The sequence below is a fragment of the Natrix helvetica genome, assembly GCF_964273705.1.
Source record: "Natrix helvetica genome assembly, chromosome: 2".
Lineage (NCBI taxonomy): Eukaryota > Metazoa > Chordata > Lepidosauria > Squamata > Natricidae > Natrix > Natrix helvetica.
Window position 1 is genome coordinate 140,473,657 of NC_138552.1, and position 14,440 is coordinate 140,488,096.

At 45.0% G+C, this 14,440-nt stretch overlaps 1 protein-coding gene across 3 annotated transcripts in view; it reads right to left on the reverse strand.

Moving 5' to 3' along the window:
* The window catches only part of KLHL29 (kelch like family member 29), a 495,400-nt gene that overhangs the window by 409,118 nt on the left and 71,842 nt on the right, over positions 1 to 14,440 (reverse strand). The window contains exon 1 of one of the 3 annotated variants that reach the window (XM_081940650.1): positions 1,545 to 1,565. The exons of the other annotated variants lie outside the window; for them this stretch is intronic. The gene's annotated coding sequence lies outside the window, so the exon portion shown is untranslated. Of the gene's footprint in view, positions 1 to 1,544; positions 1,566 to 14,440 lie in introns of those variants that run through there. 3 annotated transcript variants of the gene reach the window in all.

Sequence of the window (14,440 nt, forward strand, 5' to 3'; positions counted from 1 at the left end):
GATGGATAAGATTATAGATTGATAGATTCTGGTATTTGAAAAGTGTTTGTTTCTAATTATATGTAAAGACCAGAGCAGAGCTTTGAAATTATATGTAGAAGTAACATATAACTAAACTTGGCATTTTTACTTGGCCTTTAGAGACTCATAGTTAGAGTTTAAAAAATATTACGTAGGAGCAATGATTCCAAATTGACATAGAATATTGCAGGTTCTATATGAAAACATGTATAAGACGAGACTATGAAGCCTTCCATTCTGCATTCGATATGAAAGACATAACTGTTTACCCAATATTGGATCAAATACATGCTAAATAAGATATAGCTGGGCTTATTTTATTCTGTATAGAAAGAATGTCTTGGATCCAAAGGAAACATGGGAGTGTGTGTGTGTGTGTGTGTGTGTGTGCACACGCACACACACATACACACACACAAAGCCCATTTCCATGGGGAGAAGAGGAAATCCTCGGTACACAATCTTATTACCTTTAGCCAAAAAAGGGAGGGGGGAAGAGGGAGAGAGGACCTCCACAAAAGTTCATAGTAAAATTTGATTTATGAATCAGCTATACAGGTTCCAAGTCCTACAGTACCGTTTTACTGAAGATGAGCAGGCTATCCAACTAAAAATGCCGAGGCTGCCTTCAGAATCATATTAAGCTTCCCTACTAATCACTGCCAATGTAACAGGATGAAATGCAACAAAAACAGGGATATATATTTAATGCATCTAATTGCTGATGGATGAAAAGAGGGCCTAAAGTTTTCTTTTTCAAATTAACATAAATGTTTAATATTCTGGAGAGCAGTGCTTTACGAAGATTTACATTATTCAGTAACTTTAGTAATTATAAAAGTATTTTGCACATTATCACTGTTGAAGGCTGTCCATTGTCTGATATAATATGCTGTTTAAAAAGCGCTGCTTTGCAGCAGGGATAGAGAACCTTAGCTATTACTAAACTGTCATTCCTCTTCCCGGATCATGGTGGGCTACAGCTACTGGGATGAAAAAGGCAACGCTTATATATGGAAAAACAGAACACTATCTAGATGGAGATATCAACCACCAGTCACAGTGATGTAAAAATGACATGTGTATCATTAAGGCATTGTGCAAATATCCTAATTACACACATGTGTCCTTTAACATGCTCCAAAACATACATGTGATGTATCTCCCCCCCCCCAATACCTCACAGAGAATAAGGAAAGTGGGCATGATGGAAATATGCAGGAACTGTTCTCTAAGTCAGGAGTCTCCAACTTTGGAAACTTTAAGCCTGGCGGATTTCTGGGAGTTGACATCCGCCAGGTTTAAAGTTGCCAAGGTTGGAGACCCCTGTTCTAAGCAAAAGGGACTAAAACATTTCGTAAGTCCGAGAAAATGACAAAATATTTGGAAGTGGTTCAGGCAAGTACCTAATTCAAGTTATAAGGAGGAGGAGGAGGAACCCCACAAACAGGCTTGCATGATTTAGTTATTATTACCCATCTCAATAAAAGTAGTTTTAGCTTTCCTATGGAATTTATTCTTACCTAGTGTGGCTTTCATACCTCCGAGTTTAAATGTGTTGTTATTCAACTTCCATGACCCACAAAACCATCACCTTGGGTTAGAGGCATGAAATTCTTCTGAAAGCCAGCAAGAAAGCGCCTTCCACCTCCTTCCTCTCCCCCGCCACCCCAAGTAAGTAGGCAATAATACACAAATTATCTGAGATGACCTCAGCTTAATTTATAGCACATCTGTGCCCTAAACCAATTATCAGCATTTGACATCATCAGCAGTTGCTAGTTTCCAAAAGTAATTAAACATTCCAAGCTGACTCCTGTAATAAAAACACAATCAGAAACAGAATGGCTAAAGAAGTTGCGATGCTCACCCTTCATTCCAATTCTGCCTCCATCAATCATGTCAGCTCTGGTGAAAAATACCAGAGGCAGATGAAAAGCAATACTGATCATCTGCAGCTGGTGGTACTTACCATTAACAGCAGAAAAATAGTCAATTGAATTAACATTCTTCATTCCTTTGCTACCATTTGTGGTTTGACAGACATATCTGGATCCCATATATATATGACTTAAATCAAGAAACTTCACTAGCTCTGTGACATGAAATTAGCAACCCTGTGGGATCCCCGTTGTAATTAAACTCTGGAAACAGAGAGGGTTATACTATTAGAAATATTCAGTAGAGGCACTGTGACCTACTTTGAATGTTAATACTCATCAACACAAAAAGTGTGTGCTTCTCTTTTAGGCAGGCTAAAACTGCATAGTGTTGTGCCTATTTTTATCCCTAATTTCTCTTGATAGGCCAAGGATGTTTGGGTGGAATCTCTTCCAAACACTCCAGAAAATTTGTATTTACCCCAAACTTTGCTTGTTCATAGGTTTTATTTGATGGTGAAATCAGAATAACAGAAATTGAAACAGTCAGCTCATTTTTTTACAGATTGTTTTACATTTTTATGCTGATTTTAATATTTAGCTGGCCCAGAGTAATGAATTTGAGACATATATATATATATATAAATAAATAAAGCAAGCAAGCATCATTTACATTCATGGATCAGCAGAAGTTAATTTAGTCAACTGAACCCTGCAACTGTTAAGACTCAACAAACCATGAGGTTTCAGATATTAGAAAGCATAAAAACAGTCATTTAGAACCAAACTCAGACACATAAAACTCAAGAGTGAAGGACAGAAATATTTCAGACTTCAAGCCAGATTCTGATCAGAATAACATTTTTCGCACTAGAGACATCAAGATAATGAAAATAATATGGAAAAAGGCTTTTTCTATTGCGAACTGACATTCAAATGAAACAATAAGTTAAAAAGTTATAGTTATGTAGTTATTTAGCAAGCACATGTAAGTTATACTAAAGCAGGGGTGTCAAACTCGCATCATCACTGCATTGTCACATGACATAGCACGACATTTTTCCCTTTTGCTAAACCGGGCATGGCGGGCTGCGAGTTTGACACCCCTGTATTAAAGTAACTAAAATATTTTTAGAATCCCCAAGGCATGTCACAAATTTTGAGCACCCCTAATGTTTGGAAATTGAAAGTTGAAAAATTTGACACACCCCAATAGTCAACTTGCCTATAAAACTATACAATTGCACTTACACTGGAGTGGACTCAAACTTACTCCAGCTTTAAGACAAAAATAAGCAGATATTGAACTATGCCCATCTTTTTAGAGCATGTGGGGTGTGTAGCTAAAGGTAAAGGTTCCCCTCGCACATATGTGCTAGTCATTCCCGACTCTAGGGGGTGGCGTTCATCTCCATTTCAAAGCCTGTCTAAAGACGTCTCCCTGGTCATGTGGCTGTCATGATTAAACGCCAAAGGTGCACGGAACGCTGTTACCTTCCCACCAAAGTGGTCCCTATTTTTCTACTTGCATTTTTACATGCGTTCAAACTGCTAGGTTGGCAGAAGCTGGGACAAGTAACTGGAGCTCACTCCGTTACGCAGCACTAGAGATTCGAACCACCGAACATTCTGACCAACAAGCTCAGTGTCTTAGCCACTGAGCCACCGTGTCCCACTAGGGTGGGTAGATACCATTAGACAAAAGAAGTCCCAAAGTAGCTGGATCCTGTACTACATAGGATATTAGTTACTAATATGAAAAAAGTCTGCTTGAAAAATAATCAAAATATTACTTCTGGACATATTCCCCTCAGCACTCAAAATGTTCTGAAGAAAAGAAGTTGCCCTAGCTTTGTATGGTTGACAAGTTTGCATGTAAGATTTTTCCTTTTTAGAAAATATCTGGGGGGGGGGGGTTAGATCGATTTTATATACCAAATGCAGTCCCCCAGTTAGAGGCTGATTTTGTCTCCCTGGTATTGAAAGCCAAGCAAATCAATATCAACTATTGTCTGAAACTTGTTTGATTTTTGAGGATTTGGTTTCCCTTTCAGTTGCAAGCAATTTTAAGACAACCAGTATAAAATTGCTAGAAAGTAAACTCTTGACATTCGGTTCCTCTTCCCTATTTTAATAGCTAGGGGATCACTGTTTGTAAGATGTTAACAAACAGATCTAGGATACAAAAAAATATTAGCAGAACATACAGAAGATATCTCTCCATCAAAAATTTTAATCCAATAGATTAAATATTTTGAAGGTTCCAAAATACAGAGCATTCACTCTTTCAATGTTGTGTATGGAAGATAGAGAAAGACCCCTTTGGCTGAGCATTTAGTGTGTCATTAATTGACCATGTTTCACTATATTGCTCATTACACAAGGGCATTCATCGCAGACATATCACATTGCATCACATCACAGATCATATAATATGTTATTTCCCCGAATAAACCGGGTTCTTTTTATAGTTGGCAGACTTAAATTCAATCTGTATTTTTTAAATAAAAAGTCAGGTTTACAAGAGATCAAGATTATGTATGTATGTGTAGGTGTGTATATGTGTATGTGTGCGTGGTGTGTGTGTGTACATACATACATACATACATACATACATACATACATACATACACATTTGTCCTAAAAATGCGATCTCTGGAACTTTAAAATATATTGCTCACTAAGCTTTCTTTAGCCACTGCTAACATTGTCAGAGTGTAACAGCCGTTAAAGTGATGCACCCAAAAGAAGCATTACCCAAAAAGGAGGCAATTGTGCAAGTAACTATGTAGGGGAAACAGCTAAGGGCTACAGACTAGAGTGCATGAACATGAACTGGCTATCTGCTGCAAAGAACAGCGCTCTCAGATTTGGACACATATGAAAGAGCACAATCATACATTCAACTTTCAAGAGGCAGAAGTTGCTACCCATAATGTAACAAAAGGGGGATGCCCATTGAAAGAAGCCTGGTTTTCCGACAAAAACTCCATCAATAGACACATCGACCTGCTTACCCGCTTACCAAGCATTGAGGCACCAAGAAAGATCCAGCAGAATGAGCAGAGACCAACCTCTATCTGGGAGTAGAGATCGACAGCACACACACACCTTTGGACATGCAGATATGCACTACGAAGACATAGCCAGCCCAGGTCGAATGTCGAGGAGCTGGCAGAATTACCTCAAGCTATAATAGATATGAACAGTGAGGAACGAGCCCGGTCAGTTACAAGATCACAAGCAAAACAACAAATGAAGCTGGTTACTATATCAGATGTGCCTGTGAGACAGAAGAAGAGGGAGGAGACGTGGGAGGAAGCCAGAGAGAATGCCAGACAGCTGTTTGATAAGGGAGGAAGGAATAGGAGCATCGATTAACATGCCTGATGTAAAAACAACAAAGCGAATGCGGTGGGAGGCGGGTGGATGGGCCTATCACGCACGCAACGGCCAAATTGATTAACATTGTATAAAGGCAGGTATCTCTTTAATGGCTTTTACACTCTGACGGTGTTAGCAGTGGCTAACGAAAGCTTAGTGAGCAATATATTTTAAAGTTCTGGAGATCACAATGTCTGTTTCTTTTATAACTACAACTCGCATTTTTAGGATATGTATGTATGTATGTATGTATGTATGTATGTATGTATGTGTATATATATATTATACCCCTACATTTATATGGTGGTGGTGGAGGCAATGGCTCAGTGGTTTAAGACACTGAGCTTGTCAGCTGGAAAGCTTGACAGCCCAGATTCGAGGCCCGAGACTGTGCAACAGGGTGAGTTCCCGTTCCTCACCCCAGCTCCTGCCCACCTAGCAGTTTGGGCATTGGTTCTTACCTGACACGCTCATTCTCTGTGAAGTGGAGACAGCAGCCAGACTGGTTGCTCTGTCCAGTAACCAATTGGACTGAGTCTACACTTGTGATGTCATTGAGCCCTGGTGACTCCTCCCAGTTTAGACGAAAAAAACTGTAGACTCAAGTGAGAATTGTGAAACAAAAACAAAGTATTTGCGCAGGCAGACTCTCTCCACAGTACCCAAAAATCAAGGCACAGCAACGCACAAAAGGGTGGGGCTGGCTGCTATCTCCACTTCACAGAGAATGAGTGTATCAGGTAAGAACCAACGCCCATTCTCCTATGATTGTGGAGACAGCAGCCAGACTGAGATGTACCAAAGAATGGGTTGTCCACTAGGGTGGGAACGATAAGGGAAAGACGTTAAGGCACATGTACTTGTTGCAGCACCCTGCGACCAAAAGAAGCATCAGCCAACGCATACTTGTCTAACTTGTAGTGGCGTATGAAGACGGTGGGAGACATCCACGTGGCTGCCCAGCAAACTTCTTGTAAGATAGACTGCGTAGATCACGCTGCCGTAGTTGCTGCACTTCATGTAGAATGAGCTGTAATGTTCTGTGGGACCTGCAATGACTGAAGTTCATAAGACATCTTAATACAGGCCCTGATCCACCACCAGAGACTCGACGGTGAGGCCTTGTTGCCCAAGGAGGCCTGACGAAAGGAGACAAAGAGAGACTCTGAATGGCGGAGCGGGGCCGTGTGGTTGATGTAGATCTTAAAGACTCGACGTACATCAAGGGTGTGCCATTTGTACTCCCTCTCATGATGAGGATTCGGACAAAAGTCAGGCAAGGTCAATTCTTGCTCCTATGAAAATGGCTATTGACCTTCGGTAAGAATGTCAGGTCAACTCTTAAAACCACACGGTCAGGGTGGAATATGCAGAGGTCATGTCTCACCAACAGGGCAGCTAAATCCCTTCTGATGAGAGGGGACCGGTTGGATGGCCCGGATCTCTATCAGATGCTGAATGGCCTGCTCCATCAGAAGCCTCTTGCGAGGGAACTGAGATACAGGGCATGGTACAAAGTGTTCCTGGGGGGTGGAGAGGAATTCCAGTATCAGACCGAATTTGATTGTTTTGATTACCCAATTGTCTGCCGTGGTCTCCTCCCAGCGGTGGGCGAAAAACGTTAGGCAGCCCCCAATTGGAAGAGAGTCCAGATAGTCACTTTCGATGGGAGAAATGGCGATTTCCTCCCCCTCGGTAAGACTTCTTAGTGGGGAAACGCTGAGCGTTCCGGTTGGATCTCTCCTGATTAGATCCCTGTCTGGGGGTGAAGGAATGGCGTTGGGGATGGGAGAAGGAGGATCCCCCGTCCGCTGGCCGAAAGGGCGAACTCCTGTAAAAAGGAGTGGGGCAACTGTCCTGCTTTTTATAGATAGAGGAAAGAACTTTGCATTTGTCCTTAGATTCTGTGAGATACGGATCCAAAGGCGTCCCAAAAAGCTGAATGCCACTGAAAGGGGAGGCTGTGAGGCGCCACTTGGTACAGATATCTGCCTGCCATGGTTTGAGCCATAGCAGGTGCCTGGCCATGACCGAAAAGGCTATGGCCTTAGAAGCAAACCTGGCAGCATTGAGGGAAGCATCCGCCGCATATTCAAAAGCTGCCCTGATCTTGTTTAGATCCCTATGTGATCTAGTGTCAGTGGTAGCAATGTGTTCCTGGAGCTGCTCAATCCAGACTAGAGCTGCCCTGTAGAAAAATGAAGTGGCTGTGGAGGCCCTAACTGCCCAGGCACCTTCCTGATAACTTTTGATTAAGGTTTGATCTAATCTTTTCTCCTCAGGCTTGAGGACTTCTTCAGGAGCCCCAGAGACCACTGTAGATGAAGACAAGGCTGCGACTGGAGCATCCACTGGAGGAGTCTAGAGAAACTTGGTGAGGTCCGGAGTGACGTTGTAGAGGCGTTTGTCTAGATTGGTAGGCTGTGGACCTGAACCAGGGGATTCCCACTGCTTTTGGATCGCATTCATGAAGATTTGGGGGGAAGGAATAACCTCTTTTTCCACTGTAAGTTTGGTGAACGGAGTGCTGGGACGATCAGTGGTAGCTGGCTCAGTAGCTGATGTCTGAGTAGAAGAAGCTGAAGAAGAAGAAGGTAAGTTAGCTGCTTTTATTGCTTTTAGTAGGAGGGATTTAAAACGATCAGTTTTGAATACTCCAGTAAACGCAGGGGCATCCGGAATGGCCACCTCATCATCAGACAGGTCCCAATCTCTAAGACTGTCTTGCTCCCCAAAGCTGGAAGCCTGAGTAACAGAAGCAGAAGGCGGGTGATGCTGGGTATCCCCAGGTGATCTATGCCTGTGACTGCGAGATGGTGCAGGAAGAGGGCGCTGCTGAAGTCCAGCAGCAATGCCTTGCTTTATGGCTTCTGAGATTATGGCTGCCATATCTGCAGGAGAAGAAAGAGGGGCTTGAGGTAGTGCTGAGGCTTGAGCAGGAAGGTGGCCTGCCTGTTCAAAGGAACAATCCCTATTAAGAGGGAGATCAAAGAAATTGCCCCTGGTATCTGGCTCTAAGGAAGAGGATGATGAGGATGACAATTCCCCATCAGATTCATCTAGGTGATGGCAAACCCCATCAGGGGGAGGGTTGGGGGCCCAGGGGAAGCAGCCTGATCCCCCACAGCAGGAGGTAGTGGGGCCTGGATTTCCTGGCTAGACTGCTGTTGGGCCTCTTGCGGTTCCTTTTCCAGGGCATTTTGTCTTTTATCTCTGGTGGAAGATTTAGAGGGTTTTACAGTTCTTCCCGACTCTGCAGCCCGTTTGCGGCTGCCCCTCACTCCTGACGGTCCTGCCTCCTCCAGATCCCGATCCGGGATAGCCCCCTGTTCAGCCTTGCCTGCCAGCACCAAATCCCCCAAATTGAAGAAGAAGAGGAACGATCTCACGAGTTTCTGGGGATTGCAGGCAGGAATCCAAGGCTCAGGGCTGCTCTGCGAACACTGCCAGATCGCTGGGCAATCAAAATGGCGGCCAGCATCTTCGCGTGCTTTTCCCAAGCCGCAAGATGGCCACCACAGCTTTCGCATGCTTCCGCAAGTAGAAAAGAAGCCGTCGCTACCTTTGGCACGCTTCTAGTATGTCCCAACGGCAATTGCCTTAGCATGATGTCTCCGAAGCGCCACCAGCCTCCTGGGCATCCCTTCGCTGTTTCCAGCCTCCGTGCCGCTCCGAAAGCCTCAAATCAGCCTCTGAGCCGTAGCTCGTGAGCTGAAAGTCAGTGCCACGCTGACTAGTGCCTGCTTGCGTCTGGAGCTAACTCGTTGTCGCAAGGCTGCTGCAGGGAGCTGGAAGCAAGTTTGAATCTTCCGCCCTAAAGCGGCTAGAGAAAAAGGGAAAAATAATTCTCAATCCAATTTAAAAGTTAGCCAAATTGATAGAAAAATTTAGAAAAAAAATTAGAAAAAAAGCCAATAAATGAAATAGCTCAATTTAAAAAAGTTTTAAGGAGAGAGATCAATTCTCACAGCTTGTCCAGGTTGGACTGAGTCTAAACTGGGAGGAGCCACCAGGGCTCGATGACATCACAAGTGTAGACTCAGTCCAATTGGTTACTGGACAGAGCAAACCAGTCTGGCTGCTGTCTCCATGATCATAGGAGAATAATAGGTACCCCTTCAGTGGGAAAGGTAACAGCATTCTGTGCACCTTTGGCCTATAGCCATGCTAGCTACATGATCACGGAATATGTTTTCGGACAACACCCTAACTTTCTTGGCCAAGAAACAGAGATAATCACCATGCCCTAGAGTCGGACAAGACTGGTACAGGGAAACCTTTCCCTTTAGTCATATACTTGCCCATTTGCTTGGTCTACGACTAAAACTTTAAGGAACTATACACCATACACATAACTGACAGTAAAAACGGATAGAGGAAATGGAGAATAGTCAAGATGATATTCATTGTTCAGTTAGTATTTTTCCCCACTGTACCTGAGAGTATTTTATGATGTCAAATTTATGAAAGTGACCTAGAAAAGATCCTATTTTCTTCCAATGACAGGTTAAGCAAAGATCATTTTCTCTAAAGTTCCATTTAGCTCATACAAGTGAGCATATTCTCTGCTGTCTTTAGCCCTTGCTGATTCTCTACAGCATATTTTATTTCATACTTCCTCTTTTAGAAAGTCTTAGGAGAACACCGGCTCACTGAAGATAACCCAAGGAAAAAGACAGCAGGCTCCAGGCAACTTCCACTTGCCAAGAAAACTAGAAAATCTCAGAGGAAGATGTCAAACGGAAGAAAGAATAAAAAGTGACCACTGGAACTATTTTGTATCATTCACAAAGCATCACTCCAACAGCCTCCCCCCCCCCCCCCGCAGATCTGCTCCAAACCACCCAGCAGGAGGAGGAATAAAAATAGCTCTTCACTTTAACCCTCCCACCAACCTGATACTTTCTTATAAATTAGAACCCTTCATTAATAGCTACGTCCTGGCCCTCAGAGTCTATTAAAAACTTTTCACATCAATCAATCCAGAATTCAGCTGGACAGAAGCATACATCCTAGCTTGCAATTAACATTTAAACGCTTTGACTAAAGTGATAATCTTTTTTTAGTCTTTGGGGAAAGAGGAGGATTCCCTGACTGATGCTGAGCATAAATTCGTAATGGACTGAAATATGCAGCTATCAATTGGGTCTGAAGACCACCATATCAGCTTTCAAGGCTCTACACCAGGTTTGGAGATATAAGGAGCAAAGAGGCTGTTTTTTTTCCCCAGGGAATACATATTTTGGTTTGGATGATTACTTTATATTCAAGTGTTTGATACTTAACAATTTTCATAACAGACAAGCATTGCCATAGCTTTATTCCAAAATGCATTCAAAATATAATTAGCAATAAAGGTATCAAGGAACAAAGTATGTTTTGCATCAGCCTTTTACACATATTCACTGGATTAAAGCAATTATGTTTGGAAGAGTTAGAGTGGGGGGAGGCCATCAAAGAACACAGTGGCTGAACATCATCAAAGCTGACAGCAGCCAGAGCATAGAAAAACTCAAAGTAGTAGTCCAAGATCAGAAGATGTGGAGAAATATGGCCCACAGAATTGCCAAGAGTCAAACACTACTGAATGGATAACATCAGAGTGACAAACTCGATTTCATTGAGGGCTGCATCAGGGTTGTGTTTGACCTGGGGGGAGACATGGCGGGGGTGGATGTGGCCAGCTCAACTTCACTCGTGTTGGGGCCACCTGTGGTGGCCAAGTGCTAAAGTAGGACTTCCCTCAGACCCTCCCTCCCTCTCATAATAATCTCCTTCCTTCCCCTTCCCTCTTCATTCTCCTTTCTTCTTCCTTCCCCTCTTTCCTTCTTTTTACTTCCTTGCTCTCTTCCCATCTTTTTCTTCCCTCTTTCCCTTTCTCATTTCCTGTCCCTTCTTGGATGTTCAAATGCTCAGTTTTCGCTGGCAGGCACCACGGACTGGTCCTTCCCTGTTTCCAGGACAAGCTCATGGGCCAAACCAAAATATTCCCACAGGCCAGGGCCAGTCCACAGGCCTTTTGTTTGACACCCCTGGATAACACCATCATTTACACATAACACAATTAACTTAATATAGCTAGATATGTCATGCAAACACAGAAGAGAAATACATTGATTTATTATATTTATGTACCATCATAATCATTTATTCTCAGTCTAACAAAATATTTTATATATAATCCTTTCTTCATATTGTTGGATCAAAGTCTTAGAGCAGTCCCACAATATGGGGCTTTCTAAAGATTCGACCTCCCTTCCCATCTTACTTATCACTTCTATAATAAACTATACCACCAAAATAATAAGAACAATGTCTCAGCTAATACATCTATTTACAATCACCTCCTCACCTTCCAGGTCCGATTCATTTGCTATGAAAAATGCTGTACTTCAATACCATTGTGGCATTACCTACCAAACCAAATCTAAGAAATGCCCATAATTACAATGTTGGACCAATTCCTCTCTTAACAGCTCTTCTGCCTAAACATGTTTGGGAGAAAATGCCATTCTAAAGAGAAACAGAAGCCATGAAGCAAAGTTAGCTCAGCAGCATTGCACAGAATCAGAAAAGGAGCATTGTAACTTCTATTATTTATATCAGCCACCAAAATTAAAACACACTGAACAAATGCAGTGATTCTTTTACTATTGATAGACATCTGCCTCCTGAAACCATTTCCAAAACAATTCTCCTTTATACCATGATTCCAAGCCTTGTGCAATTTGTAAGGAATCGTGATCTTCAACAGGATCTGCTACAAGCTCTGAAGAAATCTGCTTTTTTAAGTGATGGAATGACAATAGGAAAAACCAGCTGAGGTTTTGCTAATTAGTACTTTTAAAAAATCATGCCTAATTCATCTTACAACAGGAATATTTTTGCTTCTTTATAACAAACTGGAGGTACTAATATTATTGCATGGCTACTGCTGGCTAGGTTTTTCAGTATACTGGTATGACAATACAATACAATCAGAAGTGGGTTCCTACCGGTTCAGTAGAACCGGTTTGTAAAATCTACCGAACCAGTTAGAAGAGGTGCCACCGGTGGACCCGGAAGTAAGTTCCAGAACGCCTGCCCCGGCCCTTTTGCTCGCTCGCTCACCCCCACCCATCCGGAGGCCGCTCCATTGCTCGCTCCCCCGCCTGTCCACACTATCTTAGCCCTGTCCACCGCTCACTGATTGGCTGGCTCACCAATCGCCCCGCCCACCTCTAAAAACCATATCTAAACCCACTTACCTTTTTTCCTGCTTGGCTCTCTATTGCTGCCTGCTGACTCCGAGGTGGTAAGTAAGCTGCAACTAAGTGCGGGGCGGGGAGGAAGTGGCAGCAGGCCATCTGGAGCGGCCTGCCACGGCCCTGCACTATAAGCAAGTCTGGCGACCTTTTGCGGCCTTGCAAGGATCCTGAGCTCGCTTATAGCACAAGGCCATCAGCAAGCACGGGTGCTGGGGTGGGGATGGTGGCAGGAGCTTACACGGCACAGCCAGCGTCTTTGACAAGTCCGGGGACCATGCAAGGCCTTTGCAAGGTCCCTGGACATGCGTAAGATGCCTGGCCGCCAGAAAGCATGGGCGTGGGGTGGGGACAGTGGTGGGAGCTTACGTGGCATGGCTGGCGTCTCTTGACAAGTTCGGGGAACCTCGCAAGGCCATTGCAAGGTCCCTGGACTTGCCTAAGATGCCTGGCCACCAGAAGGCATGAGCGCGGGGGTGGGGACGGCAGTGGGAGCTTACGTGGCGTGGCCGGCATCTTTGACATGTTCAAGGACCTCGCAATGCCTTTGTAAGGTCCCTGGACTTGCCTAAGATGCCTGGCCACCAGAAAGCATGGGGGCGGGGATGGGGACAGCGGAGGGAGCTTATGTGGCACGGCTGGCATCTTTGACACATTGGGGACCTCGCAAGGCCTTTGCAAGGCCCCTGGATTTGCCTAAGATGCCTGGCCGACAGAAAACACAGGCGCAGGGGTGGGGACGGCGTTGGGAGCTTATGCAGCACAGCCTGTCTGCTAGGACCTATTAGGCACTGGCCGCACCGCTCAAACTACAGTCCGTCTCCCCGTGCTCAGAAAAGCAACTCCGGGGAGGTCCTTTGGTGGCAGCAGGCATCCTAGAACCTGCATGCTACCAAAGGACTTGCACGGGCTTCCTTTCCTGAGCGCGGGGAGACGGATGGTAGTTTGCTCCGTCCGTCTCCCCCTGCTCAGAAAAGCAACTCCGGGAAGGTCCTTTAATGGCGGCAGGCGTCCTAGAACCTGCCTGCTAGCAAAGGACTTGCATGGGGAGGCGGACGGTAGTTTGCGCCGTCGGTCTCCCCTTGCTCAGAAAAGCTCGGGTGCACCCGGACCAGAGAACTTTCGATGGTGCATCGATTCTAGCAGCTGCATTTTTCCTTGAAATTTGCTGTCCCAGCAATCCGAAGGTTCTCCCAGCGGCGTCTTAGGCGCTCCCACCCTTAGCAGGGGGGGGGAAAGTGAGGATGGCTGGGCAGTTTGGCGCCTCCCAGATAAGGGTGGGAGCGCCTGCGATGCCGCTGGGAGAATGTCCCCTTTGGGTTGCCGGGACAGTAAATTTCAAGGGAAAATGCAGCTGCTGGAATCGGTGCGCCACTGTGCTTGCAACGTAATGCTCTCCAAGAAGCCTGTGTTACTGGAAGCAGAAGAAGGAGCAGCAGGGGGCCACACCGCCACCCCCGGTGTCCAGCGTCCTCCTCGGGAGCCTCGAGTTGCAGCAGTTTGCACATCTCTCCCAAGCTTCTCTCAGGAGGTGAAATGGCAGGTGCCCCGCTGGCTGAGCCACCGGGTGAAAGGTGAGTGAGCTGGGTGGAGGAAGGGGGAAACTGCTGGAGTTGCATTGCCCCCTGGGTTCGGGGACTTCTACCCGTTGTACCATACTTTGCAGCCGCTGGAGGCCCAAGTGGACCACTTCAGGGTACTGGGCAACCTGGTTCTGAGGATTCCCTCCCCCCCCAAAAGACCAACCACTTGTCTCTCCAGATCTTGGGGCTTTTTCGGGCAGTTCTTTTTAAAAAAGCCTCTCCAGAGGATCTTGAAAACTTGCGAGGTTGCTTTGGGAGGGGGGACAGATGGCCAGCATTTCCCCCCCTCAATTCCCTGGGTGCTTGCAGCCTCAGAGCCAGCGGGGAG